This window comes from Echinops telfairi, unplaced genomic scaffold (genome assembly GCF_000313985.2).
Source record: "Echinops telfairi isolate 266 unplaced genomic scaffold, ASM31398v2 ScPeMD7_2291;HRSCAF=2852, whole genome shotgun sequence".
Lineage (NCBI taxonomy): Eukaryota > Metazoa > Chordata > Mammalia > Afrosoricida > Tenrecidae > Echinops > Echinops telfairi.
This window is the reverse complement of record NW_022106189.1, coordinates 39,127,602-39,146,458: the sequence shown is the minus strand read 5'-3', so window position 1 is coordinate 39,146,458 and position 18,857 is coordinate 39,127,602.

Here is an 18,857-nt window from a genome sequence, read left to right as displayed (position 1 = left end):
GCTAGAGGAATTTCCCATGAACGCATGATTTACAGTGTTCTCACAATGATGGATTTACAACTTCATGGTGAAAATGAAGCACTCATCCCAAGCTACCATTTGTTTGATGGTTGTACTTTGGAAAAAGACGTGTATTGAAAATTATTGCAGGTTTATATTTAGCCCAGCTTTGAGTTTCAGGGATTACACATTATTTACATTACAATTATAGTATTAGATTCACAAACTGCTAATATCTTAAATATTTTGAGAGGCCCTTTTTTATGTTAAAGAGAAACTATTTGAGCAAGGAGAGTCTTCTCCAGCTTTCCTTTGCCAAGATCACAGTCACCAAAAATCCTGGGGATCGAGTTTGATCTTTCAGGGGATCAGTCTACCCTGTGCAACGTTCTGGATAATATTTGCTCTTCGGTGTTTCTTGTTATGAATTGGCATGCAATTGTTTTTCTATATGCTCCATGGGAACAGGATGGAGTCCATCTGTTATGTCCTGAAACCTGTACATAGTAGATACTCTATCATTTGACATTCAAGATGTATTTGTGAAGAGTCAGTGCATTCTGGGGTGGGGGGGGAGGGTGGAGAGTTTGGCTACAAATTCTGTATGTTGAAGTCAGGCCATTTTTCACTTACTTACCTTTATAAAATAGAAAAAATTCTAGCAAATTATTAGAAGACCTTTCCCTATTCTCAATAACCCAGTCCCGGTAGGCAGAACAGCTCCTGGGGTTGGACTTAGCTCAGTCTGGCTGCCCCCCCCCACCCCCCATTCATAATGCTGAATCAGCCTGTGCCGATAGAGAGAACAAGCTGTCTTCCTGCTTTGTGCCCTCATCTGATGGTTGTTGGTGGTGCGGCTGAGGTGGTTCCGACTCACAGGGACCCGCCATACGACAGAAGGAAACACTGTCTGGTCCTGCTCCACCCTCACCATTGCTGCTAGGTTTGAGCCCAGCATTGTAGTCCGTGTGTCACTCTGTCTCCTGGACAGTCTTCCTCTTTTCCAACCAGCCTCCGTCTTACCCATTCCCCTGCAAGACGTCCTTCTCCACGGAATGGTCCCTCTGGAAAACATAGCCAAAGGACCGCAGATGAAGACCCACCATCCTTGGAGCATTCTGACTGTGCTGTTGCTGAGACTGAGTGGTTGGGTCCTTTGACAGTCTTTCGTATGTTCAATACTCTTCATCGACGCCACAATGGACATTCATCAATTCTTTTTACAAGGATCGTAAAACCAGTTGAATAACTTTTAACAAACATGTTCAAACGCATCCCCTCCCTTTGGACCTCCACCAGAAAGGAAGATGACGTCATTTCCATCTTTGCCGGGAGGGAAGAGATGCCTGGAGAAGTCAGATGCCATGCAACATGGCTTTGGTCTGCATGACTGGAACTGAGCATCAAGACTTCCCCCTAACTCTAGCCTATAAGCCTCTTCTCCCAAAAGAGTTAAAGGGGAAATGGCCCGGATTTGCCATTCTTTAATTCATTTAAAGTCAACAGAGCCCTTAATGAGAAGAAATAGTTCATCGTGTGACACCATCTCAGTCCTTTCCTTTTGGTGCTAGGGGCGAATAAGTTACCTGGACTCTAAAGGCAACAGCGTTCTCACCCATAAAATGGAGGTGATACTTTGGAGGGTTCCTGGAGGGATAAACCAAACAAAAAAATTCACTGCATCAGGCTGATTATGACTCACAGTGACCCCATAGGACAGAGTAGAACCACCTCTGTGGGTTCCTGAGGCGGAAGCTGTTTATTGGAGTAGAAAGCCTTGAAATTGCATAAAAAGCAGAAGGAAACCTGTTGGCATAGTGGACTATGAGTTGGGCTGCTAACGTCAAGGTTGGTGGTTCAAACCTTCCAACTGAGAGAAAGAGGAGGGAGAAAGGGGAGGCTTTCTGCTCCTCTGTTGATCTACCACCTGGGAAGCTCGCGGGGGCAAAGCTACTTGTTTCTCTAAGGTCGCCAGGACTCCCACTCGACTTGGGAGCATCAAGTTTGAATATGAATGATGGTGACCTTCCAGGCTGGGCCTTCACCATGAGATGATGATTCCAAGCTAGCTAGTCTCATAAAAGTAAAACCGAGTGAGCCCTTTCTTTTTATTTCAATCCTAGCGTCCTCTGTTTAGGTAGGTAAGCAGAGAACACTCTCTATTCAAGTGGCTTGTCATTAGGAGTGAAATGAGATGAAAATAGGGTAGTCCCTTACCCCTTGCCCCGCAGGAGCACAACAAGGGGAAGGGGGACCCCAAAGGGAAGCCCTGGAAGGCTGGCTCAAGAGGCTGGATTTTGGGGGGATGGGGGGCAGGATTAAGCTGATTCCTCCTGGGTCTCAAACGCTGTGTGTGGCACTTGATTCTCATGTCCTCTGGTTTTCAAAACAAAATGAGGCGTCTGTCAGGTGGTCAGCCGACATTCCTCAGTGTCCAGCCAGCTCTTACCCCCCTCATGAAGGTGCCTGACCTCTCCCCTGGAACCCATCTCTTCATCTTCTCTGTGGGGCTTGCATTTTCCCTGAAGCACTCCTTCATGCAGAGGGCACGTTCTGTACAGGAATCATTAGCTGTGTCTGCGGTGGGCCCTCAGGCCCCACACACCATGACTGCTTGGAGCAAAGAAATGAAAACATGCGTGTGCCCGTGTGCCCGTATGTGTGTGTGTGTCTGGTGGGTATAATAGGTAGCTCCTGTAGTCAGACCGCATGGGTGAAGATCTTGATTTTCCTTCTAACTGGTTCTGTGTTTTGTTTTTGTGTCTTTTACGTTCTCCAGCTTGTATTTGTAATAAAAAATGGGGGCGGGGAGCTGGTTGGGGACAAAACCAAAATGCACCTTGTTGCATTTTGGGCTGAAGATGAAATAATAGGTACAAAGTGTATTGGCATCTCCCAAACCTCTTGCCATTGCGCTGAAACCACATCGTGATGATGCCCAGTGAGTCACAGTAGAACAGTGCTCCACAGCCTCCTGGAAGCCTTGAATCTTCCCAGAGGCAGATTGCCAGACTTGGTGCTGCTGGGTGGATTTGAACAGCCAACCTTTGGGTGACTAGGCAAGTACTAACCATGTATGCCATCCAGGGAGCTAGCTCTTAATAAATCAGCTTGTCTATTTGATTACTAGTATTGTCTCCCTTGCTTTCTTGATGGGCCCCTCTTCCTCATAGAGACCCACTAAGTTCCCTCTCATGCTCCCAAACCAACCTGGAGCGTGAGATGAAGTTGCGTGAAAGATCATCCCACCCCTTCGCTTTGGCCCCCTGGTGCGTCCGGGCGTCGTGGTGGCTCCTGTGCTTTGTTGTGGCAAAGGGCTAGTGCAATTCAATGGCTAGTAAAAGGTGGGCGTTCGAACCCACCAGCCGCTCCATGGGAGGAGGCCCTGGCTTCCCTGAAGATTACAGCCATGGAAACCCTGGGGGCCACTGTTATTCTGTCTTGTAGGGTCCTATGAGCTGGAAATGAACTCAAAAGCAGTGGATTTGGGGGATTGTGTTGTTATTATTTTGGCTTGGGTTTAAGCCCTCAAAAATAAAAAATCACAGGCACAGAATAGAGAATCAATAAGCAGAAGAATGGAAGCATTCATGAATATTGAAGAGGATCTCAGTGAATGTTGTTGAGTTGATCTCATGAAATCGAAATAAATGGCCTGGAGTTCATCGATGGCCAGAAATGCCCACTAACTTTAAACAACTTTTAAAAGTTGGCTCAGAGAACAGTCTATCTGTCCTTTTCTGTGCATTCATGTGCTTTTAAGAAGCCTAGTCAGTTAAACACCCCCGACAGCCAGGATGCCAATTAACTCTGATTAGAGAATTTATGCTCAGTACTCTGGAGAGGGTTAGATAATTGTAATGTTTGTAGTGAACAAATTACTTATTATCTCTTTGAGGCATTCCTACTTGGCCCACAGTTCTTTGATCGTGGGGATGTATATACACAGACGATCATGTATTAGTTTTACATATGAAAGCTTTGGGTTCCTTTCATCCCCAAAGGACAGCAAGATTTATCTGTGGAAAACAGATCTGAACTGTCCTGACCTCACCTCGACACAGAAATCCTTGACTCGGGGGTAACGACAGGCTGGAAAGAGCAAATGCTTTTAACTAACGTCAACACGTTCTGACACTCTTTGTAATTAATCAGGGCAGAAAATTTGCAGACAAGAGAGTAACACAGGCCGCTGTAAGTCATATTTCTGTCTAATCAGCAGTCGCACACACTTTTTCTTCACTCCACTTGGTATTTCCAAAGGACCATCATTTGAAAATGACAACTGCTATTGTTGGGACTCACTGGAAAACTTGGTCAGCCTTTGAAGACCTCGTGTTTATTGTTGCAGGCGATGGATGGTAATGCACTTTGGTTTCAATTAGCCCAAATAATCCCAACACCCCCTCCCCCCAAACCACTAAATCCAGCCCTCTGACTGAGCCAGAGCCCCTCGCCATTAAATCTGTGTATTATTTTCATAACAAGAGAGTGTAAAGGCATGAAAAATTATGCTGGAGAATATCCTTTTAAAGCATATAACATATAGAACTTGGAGAGCAGGCACGAAGGATGGATTCTATTAACGCTGTGCATGAAGGGAGTGCCGTGGCCTCCCCCGCCCGTGTAAGTCCTGTCCCCACTGAAATCACAGGCCACCAGGCCACTGCCCGAGTGGAGTCCAGATCCTGGATCGTTGCTCAGTTTCATCCTGACTCAATGCATGGCACAGGCCACCTTGAAATCAAAGGTGGTGCGCTCCGATGAACAGAGACCACTGGGGGTGATTGTCGTGGTGTTCACTGAGAGTTTATCAACCTGAGATGGCTTTTGCTGAGTGAAAGGATGCCGCAGGGTGGGAAGAATCGGAAAGGGAAGGGTCGACTTCTGTTGGCTTTGAGGAGGTTATTGAACCACTCGGAGCCTCGGGCTCTTCTTCTTTAAATAAGGACAATAGTGTGTTCTCTGTTGGTTTATTGGGGCCTGGGCTGCTGTTTCTCAGGGCTCCTGTAACAAATTACCATAAACTGGCGGGCTTAAAATAGCAGGAATGTAGTTTCTCACAGTTCTGGAGTCTTCAAGCCTGAAATCTAGGTGTTGACAGGGCCAGGCTCCTTCAGAAAGCATCAGGGAAGAATCCTTTCTTGCCCCTTCCTACTTCTGTTGTTTGCCGGCAAACTGTGGCATTCCTTGGCTTACGGCGGCACCACTCCAATTGTGGTCTTGGTTGGCCAGGAAGACCTGGGCTTCCTTTATTTGGTCCTGTTTATCTAACACTGAAGGACCCATGGTGGCACCGTGGCTTGTGTGTTAGACTGCTAAACCACCAGGAGAGAAGTTAGAACCCATCAGCCACTCCAAGGGAGAAAGATGAGTCTGTCTGCTCCCATTAAGGTTTACAGTCCCTGAAAGACAAAGGAGCAATTCTACTCGTTCCTATAGGGATGCCAGGGCTTGGGATGGACTCAGTGGCAGTTGGTTTTGTTTGTTTGTTTGCTTGCTTGCTTGCTCCGTGTTTCGGTATATAACACTGATTTCTGCTTATAGTGAATCCAGCCAGGGACTCACCTCTGACCCTGCCACTGTGGGCTTCCTACCAAGCAGAACCAGATCTCTGGGGGCTCTGTTGTCCTGGTCTGCGTGGGGTCCGTATACATTCAGAAACCCAGATAGTTCAAGCTCAAGCCAATGTCTCCTTCCAGAAACACAGCTTATCAAGCACAAGGTTAAGGCAGGGTGGCAAACCCCATCGGAATCTATTGAAGGATGTTGGAAGTGACCCAACTACATAGTCCACAATGATACTTATTTGCCTGATTCCTCTTCCAGGAACTTTCCTAATGCATATTAGCACCTTTCTCCCTGCTTGGGATCTCTCTGGGTGGATAGATGCACAATGCACGTACTATAATGTGTCCTACTCCTCTTTGAGCACACCCAGGATCGTTTTCCTTCTCTCTTTCCTTTCAGCACTTTAACATTTCCCTCAAATTAGCCTCCCATGAGTCAGGGGTGAAAACAAGAAAGGAAGAAAAACACTGGACTGACAACCAAGGAAATTCCTTTGACTAGTTGGGTGAAATAAATAGACTTGTTACTAATATTGAAAACAAACAAACAAACAAATGTGGTTTATCACATTCAAAATGAAGTCTTCAGGTTCAATGATCACTTAGATATCTTTTAGCCCTTAAGTATAAGGCAGCCTATAATTCAAATTCTTAATAACATAATTAAATAAAATAAATGAAGAGGTATCCTATGTTCATGGATCAGAGAATTCAATATTGTGAGGATACCGGTTTTCCTCAAATTATTCTATACAGTCATTGCAATCCTAATCAAAATCCCAACATTTGCCTTCCCTCTTTTTTGTAGAAGCTAATAAATTGACTTTATACAATAGGGAAATAAGAAGTAGTGATTTTGAAAAAGAATAAAACTGAAGATCTACTTGTCCATATTTCAAGACCTATCATAAAGCTCATGATTAAAAAAATGACATTGGCATAAGAAAAGACAAATAAACCAATTAAATCTAGAGTAGAGCCTTACAGTTAAAATGCTATGGTTATTTCATGAAGAAAGGCTATCCTTTTTACAATATGGTGCTGGTAAACCACTGATTGGATATCCGAATCAGAAAAAGAAGCTAAGCCCTTACCTAACCTTAGACTTAAGTGTTTAACCTAACAGCAGAAGAAAACACATAAGTGAAAAAAATTGTGACTTAAGAAAAGGTGTGTTAAATAGGAATACAGATCCCAAACCATAGAACATTCAAAAAGATTCATTGAACTTTATCACAGTTCAAATCCTTTTAAAGGCACTCCCCAGAAAACCAAGAACAATAACAAAAGCCCAACAAAGAAGAATCAAAAGCACTCTCAAGCCACAAACTGCGAGACAGTATTGTGGAGCATCGATGTGGCAAAGACTGGAAACTATAAGAGTTAAGGACAAATAAAAAGATGTTCAGAATCAGTGGCCATCAGGGAAATGCAAATTAGAATGAAATTCAGACATTACTACAAATCTGAAATTACAAAGAGTGACAAGACAATAAATATTGGCAAAGATATGGAACCACTAGAATTTTCCCACCTTATTGATGGGTATATAAAATGGTACACCCACGTTTGAGAACTCTGCAGTTTCTTAAAAAGTCAAGCATATACTTAACATAGAACTGTTTTTATTCCTGAATAAATTCTGTTACTTAAATAGGGAATTCACTAATGAGATACATTTTAGATTCTCTTCCCAGGATAAATGGAAGCTCAGTTTTCCTATAGACTCTGTGAGGGATGGGATCCAGGACCTTCAAGGACACTAAAATCTATGGATGTTCAAGACCATTACATAAAATTGCATAGTTTTTGCATATAACCTACCCACATCTTCTCATATACTTTAAATCATCTTTGGATTATTTATAATACCTAATATATGTATTGTTATATGTATATACAGATAGATAATATCTAATACATATATGCTTCCTCTTAGCTTTTGAGGGATAGCTTTGACTACTCAATTGTTTTTTAATTTTTATTCTTCACCCCAAATATTTTCTACCTGCAGTCGGTTGAATCCTAGTGCGTGAAGGGACAACTGTATACCTTAATACAAGGAATTTCACACCAATGTTTACCTTGTCTTTATTAGGAATCGCTCCAACCCTCGCACATCTATCAATAGGCAATGGATAAAAGAACAATGGAACATTTATACAATGAAATACTAATTGGGGGGGACAGTACAAAATCCTTGAGACTAAACATGTGTGAATGACATGCTACGTGAAAGAAGCCCAATTGAAATGATTCAACTTGATTTCATTTCGATGAAACGTCCAGAGAGGGCAATGTGGTGCAGAGAGAAAACAGGTCAAGACTGCATGCCGTGGAGGTGGGAGCAGCGGAGCCTTTCAGGTGATGGAAACGGTCCACAGCCCGATGACAGTGACGCGGACACGTGTGAATAAGCTCACCCACCCCTGGATTTCATTGTGTAAGTTGTTTGAAAGTATTAAAATGGACACTGAAGACTGAACAAGACATGGAACAATGATGTGTTATCAAGTCAAGCAGAGCACAGATGTGAAGAGAGCCCAAGGGACCCTGTTGACACAACGGTTAGTGCTTGGCTGCCAACTGCAAAGTCAGCAGTTCAAACCCATCCACCACTCCATGGGAGAGAGACATGACACTCTGTTTCCTTGCAGATTGCCATCGTGGACCCCTGGGAAATCTTGAGGCAGGGCTAGTCTGTCCTGCGGGATCGCTGTGAGTCAGAATTGATTCGACAGAAACAGGCTTCAGCAAGTGCCTGGACAATCCTAGACCTTCAACATTCTTTTCTTCCGGACTGGGTCTCTCTTCCCTCCTCCTCCTCCTTCATTTATCTATTCCAGATGATTTTCTGCTTCACAGTTCCCTGGGGCTGCTGATAAAGACCAGTCTTTGCTAAGGTGCAAATGGCTGATGGCCCTGGGTGGCTGCTCTCAGAGATCTGAAGAACTCTTGTGATGGTCTCCGCGCAGCCTTGGTGAATGATCGGCCCCTGGGGATCGAGTTTTTTCTATACAGTAGACTTTGGAAGAAAGCTGTTATTAATTAGCCCAGTGTATTCTTGGCTGGGGAAATGGTGTCACCATTTATTTAGTAGGAAAACAAACATAAATCTCTGGATAGGCGCTCCGCATTAATCAGACAAGTGGAATTCCAGGCTTTATTTCTCATAGTTAGCCTTTGTTGCTTTCGGGGGCAAGGTAGCATTGGTGAAAAGAACATCAGCTCTTAAGTCAAGGCAACCCGGGCTTGGACAACAACTCCATTTGTTGGCTGTGTGCTGAACCCAAGTTTGATGTTTGGAAACCGGGCATCAGACAGAGCTGTGGGCTAGACTAAAAGAGGCTCACATGAAATAAACAGAGAAGTTGTGATTTACAACTGAAACTAGAAACTCATGTTTTGGGTCTCTAGCTAGTCAGGAGACATGTGACTTTCCTAATGAAGCAGTTCTTAGAATCTGCTTCCACTTTAATTTTGTGTTTTATTCTTTGAGGGTTATGATAACACAGACACAACAAGAAGTGAAAGACAGGTTAGGGACTGCTCTGGTTAGGTGGGTTAGGCTCCCATTGTCTGACCTAATGGCTGGAACAAATGATCCACGTGGATGTTAAGAACATTCCCCTCTCAGCACCTTGCTTGGCTCTTTCAGAGGAATCTTGATGTGTGTGTCCTGTTCGGCTATCACAAAGGCCCGGTAAAGAGGGCATCAAAACTCTCCTGCATTTTTCACAAAAAGGAGAAAGCAGCTTAGATATGCTAAGTGGTTGTTCAAGCTTCATAACTAGTGAATGGGAAAGACTGGTTGGGAAATCTTGTCTGCAATTCTTGCTTTATCCTTGAGTAGGAGAAAGACTGGCTTTCTATCCCCGTAAAGACTGGGGAAGGTGGGAGAAGAGCAGGGAAGGGACCTCGGGGGAAAGGAGACAGTGGTCGGTGTAAGATATGAAAATAAAAATAATTTATCAAGGGGTCACGAGGGGGTTATGGGGGAGGGAGTGTAACAAGAGGAGCTGATACCAAGGGCTCAAAGAGAGTGTAAATGTTTAGAAAATAATGATGGCAACAGAGGTACAAATATGCTTGATAGAATTGATGTGTGGATTGTTTTAAGAGCTGTAAGAGCCCCCAATAAAAATGAAGTAAAAAAAAAAAGAATGGGAGGGTGGGGGGAGGGGAAAGAGGCACTTATACCAAGGGCTCAAGTAGAAAATGTTTTGGAAATGATGATGGCAACGCATGTACAAATTTGCTTGATACAATTGGTGTATGGATTGTTTTAAGAGCTGTAAGAGTCCCAATAAAATGATCTTAAAAAAAAAAAAAAAGGCTTGTAGTCTTGGAAACTGTCTTGAGCTTAGAAATCAGTTGACTGGTGCCCTGGGGCAGCGGCCTTGCAGTCTCTAAGTGTCTTCCCAGGTATGAGTCTTAGGAATCAGTGCAGCAATGAGTCTTTCGGCTTCTAAGCTTCACACAGTGAGTAGGCCTGATTCCTTCACGAGTATAACACACTCTATGAGCCAATCTTTTAGCCAATTTATTGGTCACATACATCAATGGCACGCTAAGAAAAATAACGGCAACAGGCAAGACTTACCAGCAAGAGTGAGAGAGAGAGTGAGGGTTCTGCTCTGTTGCAGTGGTCAGAAGCTCTCTGCACTGGGCTCTTAGCTGAATTTTTATACAATGTTTTGGGGGGGTGTAGCTCTAGGTGTGGTCGTGGGTGTTCAGTCCAATAAGGGGGTGCGACCTCAAAGTGTTTAGTCCAGTGGTCTTGGATTCCAGCCAGTTTCTATGTTGTCATTTACTTCTTTAGTCTTGGTGGTCACTTGTCAGCCTTTTAATTGTCCATGGTGACTCCATTGTGTGTGCTCTATTCAGAAACCCACAGGGTCATTATGAGTCGGTATGCGCCTGAAGGCATGGGCTCAGAATGTGGTTATTATCGGGTAATCCTGCCTATCTTCCTCAGACTGTGGTCTTCAGTGCCATCCTTCGGTTTTGTCTTTGTGGGTGTCCTGTGTGGCTTTCTGGTGTCTTACATAGCAGTCTCTTTGTGGCGGTCACCTATAAGAAACTCATGGAGGCAGCACGGGGTCTTGAACAGCAGATGGTCTTAGGGACTAGGCGCAGAATTGAATTGACTTACTATTCCATTAGCCCTTGATTGGGTTCATTTTATGCAAGGGTTTGTTTTCTTTTTAACCATGAAGTCTCCAATTGCTCACCATTTAAGCACACTTCTTTGAGAAGTGAAATAATACGGACACAGATTTCTGCCCTGCAATGATCACCAGCAAGTGCTGATTCGTCTTACCGTCTTCCCCTCCTAACCAGTGGTGGCCAGACTGGGTGTCACACGGCGAGTAATAGAAGTCAACAAGGAGACTAAGTCAAACAGACCGGCTCTTGTCTTTCTAACGCTTTATGAGACAGCTTTTCAACGTATTATGGTTCACGCTCTATCACTGTTGAAACTTTTGAGGATTGGTTTATTTATTTTAGCTCAGGAACATCTTTTAATGCTCAAAGCAGAGGCTGAGGGAAAATTAGACAACTGGTTTCTTTTCAGCACTCCAATGAAGCAAATAGCCTTTGTTCATTCTTGCTTTGTCTGCAGAAAGCAAAACATCTCCCTCCTTCTTCTGGTCACATAAATATCAAAGTTTAACTCTTGGTTTCTCCCCAGGGAAGGCCTATCAGAATTCCTGAAGGGTCTAGGCTGTAGACGTGAGTTCTTTCAGGGTCTGGAAGGCACTTTAAAGTCTGCATAAGAGAATCCTTTCATGTTACAGATTAAGAGACTGCAACTGGAGAGTGGGGAATGTCTTGTTCAAGTTCACCCAGGGGGGAAGAAGTGTAACCTTTTGTTTTCCCTGAACTGTCTCCTTAGACATGCTCATTAGGACACTTTGAGGAAGAATGAGAACCCCAGAGGTGCTCTGTTTTCACTTCATTCCCGCAGCCTTCTTAGTTACTTTTTTTTATCAGAATGGGAACTTATCCATGAGCAACAAAACTCCTTGGAAGGAGAAGTCTTGAAGTAGGAGTTTTACTTACATCAAAGAGCAATGTCTGTGTCCAATGGACTTGCTGAGCAAGCTCTTCATTTCTAGACGAAAGCTCATGGGTGGACTTAAACCCCTGAAATGACGTGAGAATCTGTTGGTGTGCTTTCTGATGACCGGGTTGGGAAACATGTCCCGGAGAATCAGGGCCAGCCATTCCAGTGCTGCCCTGACAAGACTGTTCAACTCAACACAAGGGGAATGACCTATTTTTGTTTTTGTTTTTAAATTATTTTATTGGGGGGCTCGTACCAAAAGATATAGCGTCTAGAGTCTTAAAAGGCTTGAAGACAAACAAGCGGCCATCTAGCTGAGAAACATCAAAGCCCACATGGAAGAAGCACACCAGCCTGTCTGACCACGAGGTGTAGAAGGGACCAGTTATCAGACATCAAAGAACTGAAAATCCTATCAGTGGGTGCCCGCTTTACTGACACAATCACTATTTTTGGTTTTTAATGGGAGCAACATCTCAACTTTTTTCCCTGGAGAGATTGACACCATGTATGGCATGTCCTCACCAGTAGAGACAGGGAGCATTCAGGACAGTGACCTCCTGTAACCCCATCTTCTCTTGACATTTGTTTGGGGAAAATCCCAGAGCAGAGTTGACCTCGGGCAGATTCCCTTAGGGAAATCCTAGTAGGATTTCTAGTTTTCCTGTGTGGGTTAAAATGCCAAACATGGATCCAAGCCTTTGGATTTAGAACTTGAGAACCTGGTGAGGAAGCCTGATGTGGCCTCTTATGACACGATGCTAAGATTACCATGTAATACCAGGGTACTCCTTCATGCCCTTAGATCGAATCAGCCTGAAAATCACTAAGCGCTGAATACCACTTCTTGTCTGCCAGTGTCGTTCTTTGAAGAAGGTGGAGATGGTGGCAATCACCTCAAACATTCTCACAGGAAAATAGGATACCAGGTTGCAATATGTTTCGCTTGGCCCAACTGTGGGGAAGGCAGGTGAATGCCTTGAGTACCAGCAGCTCCCAGCCCTTCTGCCAGGATCGGAGTTTATCTAGCTTTGGTAGCGTCTAAACTAATTTCGCAGCTGAATCTAGTAGAACCTTCTGAGCTCCTCTCTCACCCCACCCTGTTCTCTCCTCGCTCTTGTCTCTAACAGCCAGCAGTCTCTCCATACCAAACCCATCTCTTGATATCTTCCCAGGCTGCTTTACAAAAACATCACTTCCTGAGGTAGTTTATTGTACCAACCTGGCCGATAAACACATGTGGGGTTAATTGAAGGGCGGAGAGATAAATGGCTCAGTGAGCCTTGCCTTTCTAGTTCTCTGGTCTCTTGCTTTCTGATGGTTGGATCGGGGTGCAGCTGCCTTGGCCAGTTCCCTGCTTCAGCTGGCAAGGGTCACTTCCTGCAAGACACCCGTGAGGAGAAGCCACATGGACCTACCCCGATGCAGCCCTGGGTGCTGGAGCAGCTGTCTGGAGACCCCTGCCAGTGCTGAGATGTTTATACATTCACTGACTTGGCTTTCCTCCTGCAGTCGGCATCATTGCTGTCTGGTGAGATGGAGGAGGACTATGTGGATTGGTGTTGGACATATGACTTAATGTTGGACTTGTGGGCCTCGGCAGAACTGGGTTGGGATGTTTTCTTGATGGACACTTAACCTTTATATAAAACTCTCTTATTCATGAGTTTCTGTGGATTTGTTTCTCTAAAGTACCCAGACTAACACACTTCCCCTCTCCCCCTTGCCTGCCCAAACAGCTTGTTTTATTTCTTAATGGATTTTTCAAAGGCAATTTAATATTCATTTATACACACACATAAGTAATTTAAATAATGACTTAAAAACCCTTCACCTGAATACTATGTGACTTTAGTGGTGTGTGTGTGTGTGTGTGTGTGTGTGTGTTTAGCTTGTGGGCCACTCTGACATCCAGGCTGGTCATTGTCTCATTCCTAGGTCAGCCTTGTTCCAGCTTGTCCCCCTCCTTTCCAAATGCGAGCAAATGCAACAAAGTATACTTTGGGAGGAATCAATCCACAGGCAGTTTCGACACTTGATCCGTTCCAGCGTGGTGTTTGGAGCTATAAACAATAAACTGAAACGAAGATGGACCTTGTGCCAAGTACCCATTTATGCACAAGCCACTGAGCCGGTGAGAAGAAACCCAACCAAGATGGCCTTCCGCCCCTGGGCCTCTAGACACGCACCTTGCAGAAGAGCCAGATTGGCTAGCTTAGACTTTCCCGGGTCTGGAATGTAACGAGCATTTCTTCTTTGAACGGTTTTCAATGTGAGGGAGAGGGCAGCTTGCCTGCCCGTTGGTCATGATGAAAAGCCCTCACATGCTAGGGGGACTGTGAGGGCCCTGCCCGCCCCAGGAAGCGATTACCTTCTGTGGGACTGCCAAGATCAGCAGCGATCAGGCCCCCTCAGCCTGTGCTTTGAGTCCTCATGCCAGCTTCACCCCTGCCTCCCACACTGCTGTGGCCCATTTCCATCTTCTGTCAGGAGTCTTTGTTTGGCCCGGACTGGGCGTCCGTTTTCACGCAGGCTTCTGGAGAGGACTCGGCACGGTGCTGCTTGTCACAGGTTCGACGCGAAGCCCAGCTCACTTGTTCCTTTATCTTCACTGGGTCTTTTGGCCAAGGGATGGAGTGACACATGGCCCAGCAGTACCCGGAGAGCGTTTCCGTTGGCAGAGTGTAGAATGTCAACTTCACAGCTGCAGCCTTCTCCAAGAACCCAACTCCTTGAGATGCTCTTACATCACTGGAGACGGCTTCCAGTGGGCAGAGGGGAGCAGGAGGACATGGGAGAGAGGCGACGTGTCTAAAGACAGCCTGCTGCTGGTGAGCAGGTGCACGTGGGATCCTACCAGTTAGACCTCAGGGCCTGCATGCTTGCCTCCTCTAGGAAGGCTTCCCTGTGATTCTTCAACCCAGGTGGGCCTTGTCAGAAGGCAAGATACCATGGACTAGGAACCTCACTGTCTTAGCAGCTGTACTTTGCAACTTGGCATCAGCCATGACTGTGGAATGAACGGAGGCATGGGTTCTGTCTCTTGGCCTTGGCCTTGACCTGTGAGGTGGAATCAACTCGGTGGTAATAGGCTTGGTTTGGGGAGTCTTTTAAAAAAGTTTGATGCTATGCCTTCTTTTAGTCTCCAAGGGTCACTTTCGGGTTTTTGTAACTCCTGGCATTTGGGGGATGCCAACAAAATATGAGGTTCTGTAGGCCGCATCTTCACTGAGAGGCTGCTAACAACAAGTCGGCAGTTTAAAACCACCAGCCGATCCTCCGGAGAAAGATGAAGCATTCCTGTGAAGACTAACAGTCTGGGAAACCCCACCCCCGGGGTCAGGTCTGCTCTGTCTGATAGGGTTGCTAAGAGCTAGAATTGACCCACTAGCAGCCAGTTTGGGTTTTTAACATGGACTTCAGTAATTAACGACAAAAAGATGAAATAAAATTACATTTGTTTTCAAACGTGTCTTTGCTCAGACCAGTATTTCTCGTGAATGAGATAGGTTTTTGTCCTTGCGGTTAGTTTTTCGTTTTGCTTTGTTTTGTTTTGCTCTGTTTTATACTGAGTGGCATTTGCTAGACCCTGCCAAACCTTTGTGAGCCAGCGAAGTCCCACCATTGGTCAGAACTGATACCTGACAACAACCAAAACCAGAGGTGACAGTAACAACCATTTTGAACACTTGTGCCACAGACTAATCTAGAGGCTTTCTATGCAGATTTTTAAGTCCCCCTCCTTCATTTTAGTCCCTAAACCCTCTGAAGTCATCTGAGAGGGGCTTCCGAGAGTTGGTGGTACGATTCCATGCTCTTCTCATTCCATTTCCCACCATCTTTTTGTAGTCCCGTCGCCTTCACATATACATTTTATTCAAGCTAGAAAATTCAGGCAGCAAGGAAAGTCTGAGGGCAGCAAAAGAAGAGGAAAATCTTAGAGGAGCCAGGAAAAGGTGGTGCCATTCACTTGGCTATTACCTGAAAGGTTGTGAGTTTAAGTCCACCCAGAGGCACTTCAGAAGACAAACCTGATGGTCTTACTTTCAAAATATCAGGTATTAAAAACCCTAGGAGCACAGTGATGGCTCCGATAGAGTCACTGGGAGTTGGGAACCATTCAACGGCAACTTGGGACACAGAGGTCTCTTCCTTCCGCTGTTGGCTAAAGTCTACCCTCTGTTTTCTATTCTCCGGACAGCCAATCCTGGGGGTACAAGTCTCTAGTTTTCCAATGAAAATAAACAGAAGTGCACATGAAGGGCCAGAGCCAGTGACTTACATATTCATACAAAGAGACAAGTGATGAAAACCTGTCTTTTGGGGGGCAGATCTCAGGCTGAGCAAACCAAGGACTCTGGGTGACTCGCGAGGAAAGAGAGGGTTCTCTTTGCCCTCAAGAGAAATCACTTGAGAAGTTAAGAACGATGCTGAAAGTAAGAAGGGGTCCGTGATTGTGACAGTCTCCTGCCGCTTAGTCCTGTTCGTGCCTTCATTCCATCAGAAAGCAGTGTTGTGTCCTTCCAGGGGCTGGGTCAGGATCCATTCGATGACAGGAAGTGGGTTTGGTTTTCGGGTTGTAGTAAATGTCTAGCCTAAACACAAACCCTCAACTTCTCACGTGGGAGACACGCAACTACAGTTTCTGAAACATGAATTGTTTCAATAAGTCACCAACAATTCATTTGTTTTTACACTTGTGGCTAAAAAAGACAAAACAAAACCAAAAAACCCTATTTTTCACATGAGTAAGTCAAGATGCCAGCGCACATGTAAATAATTCTTTCACAGTGCTGCAGCACCTCGGGATAGTGCCCAATCATCTTCTCCAACCTTTACACCCTTCCTCTCTTTCTCTGTGTATAGCTGAGACCACTTGAGCCTATCCCAAACTCCAGGGCCACTGTTTCAGTGCAGAACTTGATGGTCTCATTGCTCAGAGACCCTGCTCAGAAAAGCAAGTCCCCAGGACCCAGCCAGGTCCCCACTAGCAATGTTCAGAGAAAGGCCTGACTCCCCTCTAGGATTGCTACGGAGTCTCTGGTTTCCCAGTTTTCTCCCTTATCAGTGCCTGCTTGACCTCTTAGTAGTTCTTGAAACGGCAATGCAGAATCTGGCCTCCTCTCTCCTTGCTTTCACCAACAAGAGAGTGGAGGAATATCCTGGCTTCAAAGCTGCTTTGTATTTTCTTCTTCCCTGAACAAAAATGAAACATTGTTCTTGAAGGGGACAAGAAAAGCTTCCAGTTCACGAGAGGTTCTGATTGGGATTTATAACCTGGTGCCCAAACCCTGACTGGTCCATGAAAAGCCTGTGGATGCTCTTCTGAAACCTGCAGACCAGACATTCCACGGGTGTGCAGAATGGTGACTGCCACCGCCGTCAGGGTTTCTAGAATCTGGACGTTCATTAGAGACCACACAACTTTGAACTATACAGAGTCTCCTCATTCAGGGGAAGCAAGAAAAGGATGATAGGTATTCATCGTTGACGGTATCTTTCAAGCAGTAACACTTGGGTCATCTGAAGTGGAATGTTCAACAGGGATGTCTAGATGGATAACTAGCTAGGTAGATTATATAAACAGATGATGAGTGGATGGATGAACAGGTGGGTGGATGGAGGACTGGATGGATAGATGATAGATGGATGGATAGATAGATAGATAGATAGATAGATAGATAGATAGATAGATGAGTGAGTGGTTGGATGGGCAGATGGATGGGTGGATGGGTAAATCATTGATAACTAGCTCTGCTGGAGTGAAGTGGTATTTTTCTTCTCCATTACTACCAGTACTCGGGCATCAACACCAAAAAGGGGGATTGACACCACAGAACTGCTACCCGGATATCAGAAAAGAGACTTCAGGCTGGGAAGCTGTATCATTCTGTCCACGTGAAGCCAACAACCAAGGAGACTGAGAAGACAGATGTCATGATATTCCTGGGGAAGGTCTGGGGATAATGATGTGGGTGGGATCAGTCTTGGTGATCAGCAGCTTTCTAACTCAGCATTATTTCTGACCCTACAGGGATCCAAAAAAAATTCGGTTTGTTTTCCCACCTAAGAAATCCCCAAACAATAGAAATTTGCAAAGCAGAAGTCAGCTACTTACATTCTGAGGAACACATCCAATTTTCTCCCATCTTCCCACCCCGCCCCATCCTGGCCCGGGTCCCTTTGGAGTGAAGAGAGAGAGGCCTTGGAAAGAAAGGTGGAGAAGGTGCCGATGGTGGCTCACAGCTTGCCCACGCCTTTGCATGAGAGACAGCACTTAGGAACAATCTCGGAGGGGCTGGCTGTGCAGAGGGGAAGATGATGCTGAGAGCAGGCCAGGGAGGAACAGGGTGGGGTGGGGAGTCTGTGTTACATGAATTGAGGGGAACGTGGAAAACACAAAGGCATAAAAACAGGTCATGGATTCTGTGCTCCATGCAAAAAGCCAAAGACTTTTGGTGGAAGAGAGGTTGACCTGCGCCTGAGCCTCCCACCAGGGTGAGTGGCAGCCTTCCTTCCTCAAAGAGCCCAGAGGGCAAGTTGGGGAGACCAAGCTTGCTTCCGTTGGTGTACCTTTGCTCAAGCTATGATACTCCTCCTAAGGTCAGCCTTGACCCTGGTGCCCTGTTGGCAGAAACACAACAATCACATGCCAAGTGAGAAGTTTAAGAAAGGCACCGTTCTTTAAGAAAGGAGACCTGGTAGTGCAGGGGTGAAAGCTCTTGGTGGCGAAGATGACCACAATATTCGAAATTTGAACTCACCAGCCCTCCTCAGAAGAAAGAGATGGCAGTCTGCTTCTAGAAAGATCTACAGTGCTACCCTGTCACAGAGCCACGATGGGTCAGAATTGGCAGTCCTATAAATACCAAATTTTCACCCAGTGTCATGGGCATTCTTGTCCCCATCTCACAGAGGAAAACGAAACAAAACCGAGGTTCACGCGTCCAGGGCTTCAGCATGAATCAGAAGTAAGTCAGGGTTTTAGTCCCAGAAACCCCAACTATATAAAGTTCTCAGGGGCCCTTCTCAAAGATGGCGGCTAGCCGGGCCTCTGACTACGCGTCAGCTGCCAGCTTTGAGTGGGACACCACTGCTTGTTGCCAACTCATGTCAAACTCATCACCACAAGAGTTGGTTGCTATGCAGCACCGTCACTGTCCTTGTGTACATTGGCCACGGATGGCTGAACTCCTCTGAACCGGTTTGAAGGCTTG